This window comes from Prionailurus bengalensis, chromosome B2 (assembly GCF_016509475.1).
Source record: "Prionailurus bengalensis isolate Pbe53 chromosome B2, Fcat_Pben_1.1_paternal_pri, whole genome shotgun sequence".
NCBI lineage: Eukaryota > Metazoa > Chordata > Mammalia > Carnivora > Felidae > Prionailurus > Prionailurus bengalensis.
In genome coordinates, this window is record NC_057349.1 from 23,534,199 (window position 1) to 23,549,179 (window position 14,981).

The 14,981-nt window shown below is 42.3% G+C and overlaps 1 protein-coding gene across 4 annotated transcripts in view; it reads left to right on the forward strand.

The window, feature by feature from the left end:
- The window catches only part of LYRM4 (LYR motif containing 4), a 172,385-nt gene that overhangs the window by 116,337 nt on the left and 41,067 nt on the right, over window positions 1-14,981 (forward strand). The window contains exon 3 of one of the 4 annotated variants that reach the window (XR_006298885.1): window positions 3,538-3,669. The exons of the other annotated variants lie outside the window; for them this stretch is intronic. The gene's annotated coding sequence lies outside the window, so the exon portion shown is untranslated. The remainder of the gene's footprint in view (window positions 1-3,537; window positions 3,670-14,981) is intronic. 4 annotated transcript variants of the gene reach the window in all.

The following is a 14,981-nucleotide window of genomic DNA, read 5'->3' on the forward strand; positions in this document are numbered from 1 at the left end:
ATAATTACATGAAAACATGATGTCCTTTCAATATTACTGTTTTAGGTTCATGTTGTTTTGATGCCATGGACATATAAACATGCAGAATCTAAAGCATGCAACAGCAGGAAACACCAGATGGTTTCTCACATACTTATAACCCTAAAAAAAAATTAGCTTTTCCATTACCGTGAAATGTGAGCAAACAGATCTCCTCTGCCTCCTGCTTCTCTCCTTTTCCCTCTCCCCCTCCCTTCTCTCTCTCCTCCCCTCCACCCCTTTCTCTCTCTCTCTCTCTCTCTCTCTCTCTCTCTCTCTCTCTCTCTCTCACACACACACACACACACACACACACACACACAGAGTTCAGTCTTTGAGCTATGGACATCTCATCCCTGACCCAGAGCCACATCGGGCTCACTATTACTGGTCACTAGTGTCATCTTTATGGAAATAATGAAAGGACACATAAGTGGCAGGAATAGATGAAGTGCAGAAGCCTGTGGTGTTCTCTGCTTGGAAATTTTTTAAAGCTGAAGATTTAATGTTTTTTTAGGGAAATGAAATAGGTGTAAACTTGACCAAGTTAAAACATTCTGCTCTAATACATACTTATTAATTAGAATCATCTGGAGGGTTCTGAAAACATGCTGATACCTGGGATCCTGGGTGCAATCTGGAACCTGGGAGGTTTTGTTTTTTAATTTTTTAAGTTTATTTATTTTGAGAGAGAGAGAACACGAGCAGGGGAGAGGTAAATAGAGAGGGAAAGAAAGAGAATCCCAAGTAGGCTCCACACACACATCAGTGCAGAGCTCGATGGAAGGCTTGAACTCATGAACCTCAAGACCATGACCTGAGCTGAAACCAAGAGTCAGATGCTTAACCAACTGAGCCACCCATGCTCCCCTGGACCCTGGGAGTTTTAAAAGCTCTGTGGGTGATTCTGATGTGCTGTTAAGGTTGTGACCCCTGCGGGTGCTTAAGTCAGGGTGCAGTTAAAACTGAAATCCTACGTTGATTGCTCCAAAGAGCCACCCTGTTAGACTACCTGATTTGTGTTTTGGTTTGACTGGGGAGGAGGGATATTTGTTCCTTTTAGAGTACTTCTCCAGGGACCTGAGTCCTGGGAATGACTAACAGAAAGTGGTAAAACTGTCTTTTCAGGAATATGCTCAGATGTTCTACACAGGGTCCCCTACCTTCCTAGTTATCCCAGGAGCGCCTCACTGCAGATAGTGTGCACACAGTGCTAGTTCAGCAGAGAAGGCTACTGCAAACAAGAAGGATCTAGATTTCTAGTACATCCAGCCATCCTCCCTCCTTCCTTCTCAGCCCCACCACACTGATTAAGAATTCATGATTGTAACTCAAGTATTTCAATACCGTGAAAGCACAGAGCCCTGGCAGTTCCTTCCAAAGAGAAACATGGTGGTAGTGGCTGCTAAAATTTTTATTTTTTAAATGCCATTGTGAATATAGATATACTGTAATGAAAATAAATCACTAAAATTTTTACATAATTCATACAGCCTTTTGTAACTGGTATCTTCCATGATTAATATCTTATTTACTTTCCCCTTCAGTAACCAAAAATAATTGATGTACTACATTTTAATATTTTCTATTTGTACTGCTTTAATTGATTTCATAAGTTATTCCAAATGCTGACCGCAAAGGTTATTTTATACTCATCTAATAATCGATTTAAGGTTGTAATATGTTGGGGGAACATAGATTATATACAACAGTTTGAAGACCATGCAATAGAAAAGTCTAAATAAGGTAAATAAAGGAAAACTTTTAAAAATAAAACCTACTAGTCTACTATGTAGCTAATAGATTTTTTCATATCTTAAGTTTTTTCCATTCTTTACCCATGTCCTCTGCCAACCAAAGAGCAAACAGGACATAAATTTTAATCTCCAACCCTTAATCTGATTCTTATTCTTAACACGTTTTTCATTCACTAGATCAAAATATTGTTATTTAATAAAGGACCTAAATTTGTACACCATTAACCTTAATTTGGAACATTTTGGTTACTCAGTAATTTAACAATTTCTTCTAGTTTTGCATACATCATATATATTACCCCATGCAGAGGCTCAACTTTTTCAGTAGGTTGGACAGGACCAGTAGGTAGTATTATATTCTTCATTTGTCTAATGAAGTCCAGAGAAGTTAGACTGTGACTTTCTCTATTATAAATACAGGATGCAGCTATTACTAGAATTCCATTTTTCTGATCTAAATCCTTTGCTCCGTTTGTTTGGGGAGCATTTTCATCTCTGTTAATTTAGGGCCCAGTCAGTTCGGAGGCAGTGGAAGGGAAGGAATATATCTACTAATCAGTGATAGCCACTGAATTCAAACACTGAGCAGGATGCCACTCAGACTTCGACTTGGTTGAGAATCACACCCCTGAGAAGCCAGCACTTTGGCCTCCAATTTTCAGTTGAGGAAATGGAGACTCAGGGAGTCTACTAACCGTCCCAAAAGAGTGAGACCCAGGTCTGTCAGGTGCTGAAATTCCTTATTTGCTACTTCTCCAGGAATTCAGCATCCAGTTAGGAGGGAGGGGAAATTACACACACACATGGACACACCTGAAATTAAAGTACCATTTACTATTCTGGAAGTTGCAGAAAGAGTAGTCACCAAGTTAAAGGGTTCCAGAGAAACAAAAGATCACTTCTGAATGGATGGTCAGCAGAACTCCTTTTTCACTGAGAAGATTCGTCATGGCTAAAGTCTAAGGAGATTTGGGCAGGCCAAGATTAGATAGATAGATAGATAGATAGATAGATAGATAGATAGATACATAGATTTCAGTAGGCAAAATAAACAAGATGGATGGATGGATGGATGGACGGATGGGAGGAAGGAAGGAAGGAAAACATTCCAGGGAAAGATGATAGATTAGAAGGAGAAAGCCAAAGAGATGGGGGAAATGAGGATGTAGGGAATAGATGAGCAACAGGAAAAGCAGATTTGAAGACCTTGTGTATATGCTGAATGAGCATGGCTAGTTTAATATATGCCCAATTCCAAATACTAAGATAAGTGCTGCTAGGTTAAAGGAAGCATCAAGAATTTTTGAACTGAGCTGACCCCATAAAGCTTCACAGCAGAGCGTGATTTGAGGTGGATATAAAGATAGGTATGAATTTTAAGGAAAATTCTTGAACAAAATGTCAAGATGGGAACACTAAGACCTAAGGTATGATTGCCAGGTAGAGATGAGAGGACAGCTTTGCTTTAAGAGAGACTTTGCGGTGGGTTCGGAGGCAGTGCAGAACCATTGGAAGTGTTTTAGTTCAAATGCTGCCCTCACCAACCTCTTTATTGTAAATACAATGGATAAAATATAATAAAAACAAAAAATAATTTTCATCCTTTTATCTTACATAATCTCTTAACTTTTAACCATGTGTTGACCTATTTCTTTCCTGGTTTTTGAAATACCCCCACTGTCCTGGCTTCTCTTTTACCATTATTTAGTCCCCTTTGTGGGCTCCTTTGTTCACCCATCTCCTTGTCTCCCCGCATTACCAGAGTCTGCCCTACTCATCTTCATCCTCTTCAGAAATGACCTGAGTGGCAGTGACACCTAAATATATGTTTCCAGCCCACACTTCTCTCCAGACTACACCCTGATCTGCCTTCCTCCTTGACGTTTCACCCGGGGTGAGTACGGCACCTGCTGTCAACCTTGCCCTGTCCAACCCAGCTCTTGCCCAGACATAGATCTGGTCCTGACCCTCCCTGTTGAAAACTCTCCTGTGACTCTCCATGAGGTGGCATTTTCCCATTTCCCAGTGTGGCCCAGCTGAGTGTCAACATTCTGAACCCACCTACACAATGAGTATACCAAGGCCTTCTCCCCACCCACATTCCCCTATAATTATGGACCTTTAAAAAATTCCCACTCAAACAGATGGGCATGATGCTTCTAGAAATCTTTGTTTCTTCCAGAGTTGACCCTCTTCCAACCCAGCAAAGGCAATGGCAGTGATTATTTAGATTTCTGCTCCACAGGCATAACCTCAAGAGCTGTAGACCAGAGGAAAGAACCCTCCATAGCACAAATTTATCTCTCTCTGAGGCAGGTGCTTTGGAAAAGAATATTATTAAAGCTGGCTTGTGACATTATGTTCAGGGTCAGTCTTCATTGCCAAGAGTACCTGCCAAAGGTTTATCTGCTCATATTTGCTTATGCTAGAAATACTGATAAATTACTCCTATTCTATATAAATGCGAATGTATATGTATTCTATATAAATACATCTGTGCATGCACGCACATATATACATACAAAACATGCATATGTGTGCATACATATATATATACATAGGCACATTCACATTCACACACGTGCCCCAATACACATATGTATATAAAACTGTTGGGGAATGGGGACCATTTTTCTTTTTTCTTTTTTCCCCTTCTCTCTGAGTCTGTCCCAAAGTCAACAGAGTGGGGTATACTTTGTGATGGCGTTGCCTTGGAGTTTAGTGCTGACACTCTTTTTCAAAGTCCTGTATTCTCTTTTCCTCAGCCACCCTGGCTGGCAGTAGGGGCTGTGGGCTGCACGGAAGTCCCAGGTGCTCTCACCACAGTCTCTGCCCACGGTCTTGATTGAAATCCAGCTCACGTTATAGCGCTCAGGCTCAGGCATTGTTACAACTGAGAGATATATTCAATTTTAAGCAAGAACAAACTAAATCTGCCTTCTAAGGAAAAGTAGGCCCAGCCTCCTGTGGCATTTCTTTAAATGGATTAATATGTTGATCTGGGAGAAATCGGGAGCCATCCTTCATGTTTTCATTATGAAGCCAGGTGAAATGCAAACCAAATCTTACTGCTAAATGCCACCCCTGGGAATTCTTCAGTGTTGTTTCTATTTTAAACCAAACTGCAGGATTTCTTCTTTAGTTAAAGCATAATGTTGTAAATATAAAATTTCAGTGTTCCTTTCTTTTTTTAACTTTAGACACCATTTAGTTGCTTCCTGTTTGCAGAGCTCATACCAGGAACATTTTATAATGTTAAGCGGCTGTGAATATCTAATCACATGAGAAACAGTTGCTGTGTATCTACCTTCACGTGTTGGAGAAATTGCAGCCTGAGCCTGGTAATAAGGTACTAATTATCAGAGTACTGCATCATAGTCCTTAGCAGACACCTAAGCCTTTATTCACTTAAATGTTTGTTTTTAAGTGAAATTATCAGTCATAAAATAAAGCATAGGCATGAAATGGTGACTTTTGTCATGCTAAATTATTCTTGGTGATTTAGGGTAAAACACTTTTCCATGTCGTGTGCTTTCACTCAGTATCTGTTTATAAATGAGCAAACATGGGGGGGGCGCCTAGGTGGCTCAGTTGGTCAAGCATCCAACTTCAGCTCCAGTCACAGTCTCATGGTTCGTGAGTTCGAACCCCGCATCAGGCACTATGCGGACAGCTCAGAGCATGGAGCCTGCTTCAGATTCTGTGTTTGCCTCTCTCTGCCCCTCTCCTGCTCGTGCTCTGTCTCTTTCTCTCTCAAAATAAATAAACATTAAAAAAATAAATGAGCAAATATGATTTTAAGAGAATGGAAGAATACTTTTCTCTGTTTTCTTAGTTACACACTCTGAACTTGTCATCCTGTACTGTTTATCTGAGTTTAAGGGGAAATTTCTGGAAGAAAGACTGAGCATTGCTTTATTATTATTATTATTTAAATTCAAGTTAGTTAACATATGGTGTAATAATGGTTTCAGGAGTAGAACCCAGTGACTCATCGTGTCCATATAACACCCAGTGCTCATCCCAACAAATGCCCTCTTTAATGCCCATCACACATTTGGCCCATCCCCCCACCCACCTCCCCGCCAACAACCCTCAGTTTGTTCTCTGTATTTAAGACTCTCTTATGGTTGCCTCCCTGTCTGTTTGAAACTATTTTTTCCACTTCCCTTCCCCATGGTCTTCTGTTAAATTTCTCAAATTCCATGAGTGAAAACATAGCAGTCTTTCTCTGGCTGACTAATTTTGCTTAGCACTCTAGTTCCATCCACGTTGTTGCAAATGGCAAGACCTCATTATTTTGATCACCAAGTAATATTCCCTTGTGTATGTATCTTTGTTATCCATTCATCAGTTGATGGACGTTTGGGCTCTACTTCACACCTGTCAGAATGGCTAAAATTAACAACTCAGGAAACAATAGATGTTGGTGAGGGTGTGGAGAAAGGGGAACCCTTTTGTACTGCTGGTGGGAATGTAAACTGGTGCAGCCACACTGGAAAAAACAGTATGAAGGGTCCTCAGGAAACTAAAAGTAGAACTACCCTACAACCCAGCAGTGGCGCTCTGTTTATCCAAAGGACACAAAAATACTGATTCAAAGGGGCACATGCACCCCGGTGTTTGTAGCAGCGCTATCAACAATAGCCAAATTAGGCGCATTGCTTCACAAGGCAAAGTTCAAAATGCTGAGAGGGTGTTTCATCTTCGGAACTCAGCTGGAGTGGAAGGTCAGGGTCTTGTGACCTCACCATGATGTTTATTGTAATTTGAAACCCTTGAAGATTTGCAGGCAGCTACCAGGCTGCTTCTGGAGAGCCTTACAGCAGTCAAGATTCCTCTCCCTGAGGGGACCCAGAATATCCCCTTGCGTTAGGCTATTTCTGTTTGCACAAAACAGATAATAGGAGGTTCAGAAGTGTGGGTTGGCTTGGAACAGATCTGAGATGGGGCTTTATTCTAATGACACCTGGAGAAATGGGGCAGCTCAGCAAAGATTGCCAGCCATTTACCTGTCTTACCTCACCATAGACAGGTCCTTCGAGATGGAACGGCAGCTCCCAAAGTTCACCTTTTCCTTTCCTGTTGCTTTGCTGCTGCATCTTTGCTTCCCCACTCCCACCCCTGCTGCTTATTCTTTCTGCTACTGGTGGGCTGGCTGACTCTGTTTCAAACAATTGCTTCAATTCCCTCCATTTGGAGCACACCCACCCTCCATGGGCAGAGTTCCTGAGGTCTGGCCAGGTACCTGTGGTCCGTGCACCTCTGCCACTCGACAGAGAAGGCGCCATGAGCCTCAGCTTGGTTCATCTTGCATTTAGGCTGCGTCTCTGGGACACGGTCTTCCTCTTCAGAGCTAGCAATGTGGCCTCATTGTCTTGGATTCGATATAGGAGTATTCATTTCATACCTTTGCCTCCTGTTTTGGCAAACACTCTAGAAGACAGATGATAGAGTCCTATTGAAGAATTCACTATTGGATGACCAAGATTATAAATCTGTGTGGTTACCTCTGGAGAACTCTAGGTGAAATGAGAATGTCTGGTTTGTCCCACCTGCCTCCACAGGTATCTCAAGACTTTTCTCTCTGCTCTTTTTTTCTTAGCCATATACATCAATTGTTACTTATTTTGCAGGGAACATGTATGATACTTTGGAACACACACAAAGTGTAACATACAAGAGTGTATATATAGTGTGAATATAGGCTGTACCCCACCAGAGATCTTTGCTTTGCTTTGTTTAATGCTTTAAACTTTCCTAAATGCTCTCCCATCCTTTATCACTTTAATCTTCCAAGTAACTAGGAGAGGCTAATCTCCACCTTTTGCTGCTGAGAAAACAGACCTAACACTACAGACAGAACCATTATTACAATCCCAGTTTTCTGATACGTTCCACAACGTCTTAACACAAAAGTGTACGATCACTGAATGATGTGTGCATGCATGGCTTCCCCCCCCACCCTGCCAAGCACACATACACACACCTGTTGAGACTCATTTATTGAAAACTGATAGAATTTACCAGCATCGATAATTTTTCCATTCTGTATATGGTATTGGCAGCTGAGAAATTAATGATTAGCCTAGTAAAAATGGAGTCTGAAAACCTGTCCTATGTCTTCAGTATTGTTAGCAGTCAGTCTAACGGTAGGCAGTGTGGGAAAGTCAGTGATTCTATACAGAAAAGAATCAGTGTTTCCAAATCACTCGTCTTCCTAACATCCATCCATTCAACCAGCCATCCTGTTAGAGTGACATCGTTTGGAAAAAGTCCCAGACCTGGGATAAAGGGACCTGAATTCTGATACATGCTTAGTATGTAATTTGGGTTAAGTCAGTCTACATTTGTGAATCTGATTTTTTTTAAGTTTATTTATTTATTTTGAGAGAAAGAGAGCAAAAGAGTGCAAGCTTGGGGCGGGTGGGGGGCGGGGGGAGAGAGAGAGAGAGAGAGAGAGAGAGAGAGAGAGAGAGAAATCCCAAGCAGACTCCACGTTCAGCACAGAGCCTCAACGCAGGGCTTGAACTCAGGAACCATAAGATCGTGACCTGAGCTGAAATCAAGAGTGGGATGCTTAACTGACTGAGCTACCCAGGCGCCCTATAAATCTGATTTTTGTTTTTAATCTGTAAAATGAGGTGTTGGGATTTTGTTTTCTGATGTTTCATCCACGTGCAGCATGGTCTTAGGTCCGACACACCATTGTCTACTATAGTATCCCCTTTGTAACCTCCTTACCCACCCACTTCAGAGCCTGGGGACTGGGAAGGGTAGTGTCACTGATGTATTAAAAATCTTCCTTAGGCCCAATTTCCAGGTATTATATGAAATTCCCTCTGCTGCTTAATTCCACTGAATTACATTTTTCATGTTAATAGGCTAATATTTTTTGAACTTGTAAGATTGAATGTATGGAATGAAATCAATATCTCTGATAATTACTTGACGGGGGTGGGAAGGTTGAGTAGAAAGTCATTTAAAACTTGTAGACTAATATTGATTAAAATTATTGGCTTGAAGATTTAGAATATCTAAAATGTAGCCCCGGCATTTACGATGACATGTAGCAGGTCATTTTCTTTACTGGATTTAGGGAAGAGCCAGTAATTTAGAATCAGAGCATTCTGTGCATCCCTATATAGGGTGTTCTCAGGCTTTATTCCTGCAATTTCGCATTTTTATGTGGGATGTTCTAAGGGACAAGCAGTTCTCTCTTTCAGAATTATTGGAATCTTTCTTTTGTTATCTTTCAGTATTCACAGAATATGTGGTCATTTCATTCAAGTGTCCATGAATGATTCTAGACAGATCCATAGTTCTTTACGTTTGTTGAATGCCATATAACAGTGGTTCCCAATTCTGGCTAACCATTCAACGTATTTTTTTTTAAGATCACACAGATGATTTTGGTGAGCATCCCTATTGAAAACCACAGGTTTACCAAAAGTGTCAGATTATAATTCACATGGTTTTTGGTCACTTTCACTCATCATGAGAAAGATACAAGAAGCCTTAGTGATGATCCCCCACCCCTTTCACAGAGAAGGCAATTGAGGCTCGGGTTAAGTGAGCTGCCGAAAGTAACACTTCATCTGCTTTTTTTCCCCAATGTCCAACTTCTGCACTGACCCACTGTGTTATAACCTGAAGTCTTAGCCATGTTTCAGATTATCAAAGCTTCAACAGACACAAACCTGAAAAACACAGTATATTGTGACAATCATGGAACCACAGAGAAGCAGAGTTAGGTGAATACTCTTCTCGTTTAAGGACCTGAAAGCCCAGCGGCCTTAAGTATTGTGTCAAGGATGTACCACTGGCTGTTACATATATAATCTGTAGGTAAATAAAATAGTAAGTACTCTTACTGTATAGTATGCCCTTTATAGCATTCTCCACCCACCAGCAGGTTCACCATTGGAGGGCAAGGGGGTAAAACGTCAGCCCAGCTGCACAATTACATTAGCCTTCTGGCCCAGCCTGAAAACCCTACCCAGTCATTAACAGAGCAGACCCAAAGAGGAGGGCTTTCTTCAGAAGGACACAGTTAATATCTCATTATCTGAGAACAGTTCCCATTAGCATGTTCATTTTAGCTGGGTGTTGAGATTAGCTAGTAGTCAACTCAGGCAGTGAGGAAATGGCCTTTTGATGGGTGGGACTGTAGGAGGAAGGATGCCTGTAGGAGGTGAACAGCCAGAAGGACAGGCAGAATCACGGTATAAGCCAGAGGGAGGTAGCTGGACTTGCCTCCACCTGCCCATTTACCTCCACCATCCATGCCTTCTGATTGCACGTTTTTACCAAAAAAGATACAGTGAAGTAGACTTTTTTTTTAGATCAGAAGGATGAAAGGTTACTAACAGCCAGCTCTGCTTCCTTGTCTAATCTACTATGTCATGCCAGGCACTGAACTACTTACTACAGATGTGTTGTCAGATTACAAGTTGTTTATCTCCGATGGATGTTTCCCCAAGTGGCATAAGTTATATGGGTGCTAAAATTTTCCTAAGAAATGCTCTTGGCATCACATACCTGCCAGCAACATCTCACTGATCAGGGAAGCAGCATGGTGGAGCAGAAGCACAGAGCTGAGAGGCAGCCATTGTTTGCATGCTGCTACCCGGAGGCAATAAAATGAAATTGAGTTAGTGATTTACTTCCAATTCCCATACTCCATGATTCCATTGACTCATGTTGGCAAGAATATTATAAGCATACTGTAATTCATTCATTACATATGTGTGTATCAGGGCGCCTGGGTGGCTCAGTTGGTTAAGCGGCCGACTCTTGATCTCGGCTCAAGCCATGATCTCGCAGTTTGTGGGATCAATCCCCACATCAGGCTCTGTGTTGACAGTGCAGAACCTGCTTGGGATTCTGTGTCTCCCTCTGTCTCTCCTTTTGCGTCTCTCTCTCTCTTTCTCCCTCCCTCTCTCTCTCTTCCAAAATAAATGTTTAAAGTTAATGTTTAGTTTTTTTACTAAATTTTTAATTTTTAATAAATAAATATGTGTGTGTCACCTTCTCTGTCTAGGGGGTTATGCTAGATGCTGTGGGGAATGCAGCAATGAGTCCCACAAAGACCTGCCCTTCTGGAGCCTCCCATCCAGCCTGGGAGATCAAAGTATGTCCAGAAAGTTCTCCCAGAAAGTGAAATGAAAAATAATCAGTTGAGAAAGATGTGGAAAAATAAACTTATAGTTTTTGAGCCTCTCTGTGTGCCCTAGGGACTCTACTGGATATTTTATATACATTTAATGTAATTATCATGATAATCCTGTGGGGTAGGTATTATTATCCCATGTTATAGATGAGGGAGCAGACATTCAGAGAATAAGTAATCTGCCCCTAGTTGTACAGCTAGTATATTGAGCCACGACTCAGAAACAAGCCTTTCTGATTCCAAACTCAGACTTTTTCTATTAGATCATGTCACCTCCGGTTAAAATTCTAGGAGAATTGATACTCAGATAGTTTTGGTGGGGCATGATAAGCCCTTTCTGGTAGAGGAGCCATTCGCTCAAGGGCTTAAATATGGTAGAAGTGGCATATGTTAGCTGGAGAGTATATATATTTCCAGCAAGGACACTGGAGGGAAAAAGCAGTGGGCTGGTAGGAACTCCTGCCTGCATGTACTCTCTGCCACGTGAGCAACACTTGTGAAAGCGTGGCCACGGAGCAGGGAAGGGCTGAGGCAGGTTGCAGGGGCAGATCCTACAGTTACTGCAAAGGCATCTCAGTGCTACTCCAGATTTGGGTGAGAGGTCATATCTGGCTGTGTCTTATGAGTACTTGTGTGTGGAAAGATGAGATCTGAGTCCACTGAACTGGCTGGGGTGCAAAGATGCAGGACTGAGCTGCCGGACCGAGATCAAAGGTCAGACATGGGGAATGGAGACAGTGGAGCATTCTGTGGCCTTCTCGTGAAGGTGCTGTCATCAGGGAACCACACCCAAGAGCAGGGGCAGACTGGAGATGCACACGATTTCTTCAGCAGCAGTTCTAGGACTCCAGAGAGTGGTCAGAGCCAGAGTACGCGGGCGTCACGCTTTTGTAGGGGGAAGGGAGTCAAGGTGAAGTAGTAAGCTGGCACTCTACTGTTGACTAAGCACAGTTGGTACCTCTTGTGCTATTTGCAGTGGCTGAAGAGAGACCACAGAGAAAGAATAGCAGTGCTAATGGCTAACAATTATTAACTGCCTGCTTGTACCAGGCACTGTGCTCAGCGTTGTGCATACCTCAGTCCCTGTGCATGTCCCTGTGAGGCGGGGGTCATTTTTCATAGCAAGGAGCTAAGACAAGGGGAAGTACATAAACCAACTAGTAAATGACAGAGCCGGGGTTAGGGCACAGGTCTGATGGCCATTAAGTCCACCGACTTGGTTAAACAGAGAGAAGGAAGAGAGATGCTGTGATGGGGGAAAGTCAGACTCCAAAAAAAGAAAACGGGAGACAGCTGATTCCTGTTTATCAGTTGGCCACTAGATCCTTGGAAAGTAAAGGTCGGGGCTGGAGTGACTTTGCATGACAGGTGCTGGTTCACCACCATTAACATTCACCTGCCTCCCAGAAAGCTTGCATATTGAGCTCTTAACTGATGTACTAGAATTTTCCCTACTCGCAATAGAACAGATGGACTGTGGCATATTATGTGCCTCTCACTGCCCCATATTACTGTAGCCTGAAAGAAGGGTGAATGTCTGAAAGTCAGCAAGGATGCAGGGAGGCCAGAGACACACTGCTGTGCTCATCTGCTTCTGTGCATGAAGGTCTGACATGTAACCTTTGCCCTTCTTTACATTCACCCTACAGTATTTTTAAGCGATGAATTTTTACTTGCAATAGTAACTATCTTAATACTGTGATGAGCCAGTAAGATGGCTTATCCTCGAATGGCTTCTACACCATGTGTGTGTGTGTGCGTGTGTATGCGTGTGCATGCATGCACGCACACATATGATTGTAAATGGAATTGTAGATCTGATGGTTACATTTGCAAATATATTTAATTTTAGGGGGACACTGGCTCAAAATTTTCCATTTTTCTCATAGTATTACTATTTCAATCATGGCTCAGCAGGGAAGGCTTATTTGAAGCTCTGACCACTCACCTAAATTTAAGATATAACAAACCCTCTGGTGTTCTGATCTCCACAGCAATGAAAGACTTCAGGGATACATTTTTTTTCTTCCATAAGACGTACCAAGATTTTTAGTCTGCTTTTCCCACCAACCTTAGGATATATCGTGTTCTCCTGAGATATTTAATAGCCAGATGGATTAGGTAAATCTGACTGCTGAGGATTACTTTGCAGTTCCTGGCTCTTTCCACCCTGTCCATCCACAAAGAACACTTGGAGACTGTCCAGAGAAGCAGTAAGGACCAACCAGCGGTTTGAGCTGTGACTTTCTAGGAAGGCTTGGATCCCGGCTCTGTGACATGCTATATAATCTTGATTAAACCATCCACTGCCATCCCAGCCCCCACTCTAGAGTCTGAGATAATGAGCCAGACACCATCCTTGATGCCTGTGTCCTTGAGATGTGGGTGAGTTAATGAGCTAATGCCAAAAAAAACCTAAAAGAGACTTGGATTGAAGGACCTCTCAGAGGAACAGCCTCCTGTTGCACTGCTTCTCCACGGGCAGGCTGTTCCCACATAGCATGCTTCCTTCAGGCCCTCATCCTCTCATTATCCTCATTTTATCCGTACCTGTGAGAGTATTCGATATCACTGCAGTAGAACCTGTTCCACTTACAGTTTTGAAAAACCTGAAAATATCACACACCATAATGAAGTTTCAGTGAATTACTAATGATCACTCAGGACTGTATGTCCAATGCTAAATTGGCTAAATTTTATTTTCCCAATCATTTATCTGAAACATAAGTATCATCCTACAATCCTAAAAAATAGTAATAGTAAGTAATATGAAATTTTAAGCTTAAAGTACAGTTTTGTAATATCAAACAAGTAGCATGTCTGATAAATGAAATTTTGTTAAAGGAGCTGCTGTAGATAAGAAATGAAGCTAGAGTTCTGAAAGAAATCCAAAACTTCTATTGAATTGTACATTTAGAAGTGCGTCAGAAATGACAAAGTAACCTTCCTATGTATATTTATAGGTTTAATGAGCAGTTATTTCATTTATATATCTTTCATATAAATGGAAAATGATTCCAGAGCAGAGGCTGTCATTTTCAGTAATTGTTTCTGGCATGGTTTTAGAAGAGTTTACTTCTAAGGTCTGAGATCGTGACCGACCTAGCTTGGTCGGTTAACCGTCCAACTCTCGATTTCAGCTCAGGTCGTGACCTTACAGCTTGGGATTCAGTTTGGGATTCTCTCTCTCTCCCTTTCTCTGCCCTTCCCCTGTCACTCACGCTCTCTCTCTCTCTCTCTCTCTCAAAAATAAATTTAAAAAAAACTTTTAGAAGAGTTGACGTCTTGATTGCTGTAAAGTGTATGTGTGTGTGTGTGTTCATCTCTTCACCAAGTAAATGTTATTACCCACTAACTAACCTGAAAATTTTTCTTTCACTGAAAAAACATTTTCCAAGACTAATCGGTTTTCACACTTTTTCATCTGTGTTTTGCACTTGAGAACATTTAGAAGGCACAGTTCAAATGGACACACTGATCAAGACTGATCAGTGGACACACTGATTCAGAGCCTGACTGTCCCAGCCCACATTGTGCAGTCCTCCTGCTTATACTGCAAGTATCCAAGAGCTTCGGGCTTGTCAAGGCCTTCACTTCTCCTGTTTTCAATAAACACCTCCTCAGTGCAGTGCAAGGCATGGAGGAGCAGACACGGCCCCTGCTCTCAGGAGCTGGCAGTCTGGGAGAACAGACATTAAACAGACAAGCACACGGGTGACTCTATCACAAGCCAAACTAAGTGCTGACAAGGAGGGCACATGACAGGATGACCAGGGACACCAGTCACGGATGTCTTGAGATCGAGTGACACTTGGTCTAGGCCCTGGCGATAAGCAGAGGTGCGTGAAGGGAGGGTGGAGAAGGGCAGGAGTCCTGCAGGTGGGGACAGACCATGCAGAGACCCTCAGTGCTGCAGAGCACGGCATATTCCAGGAAGTGGAGGAAGAGCCCCTTGCCCTGGCTTCCCCACTCCAAGCCGCTCTGTCCACAAGAGAGAGTGTCTCCACCACCTCAGCCGCCATCTCCTATCAGCG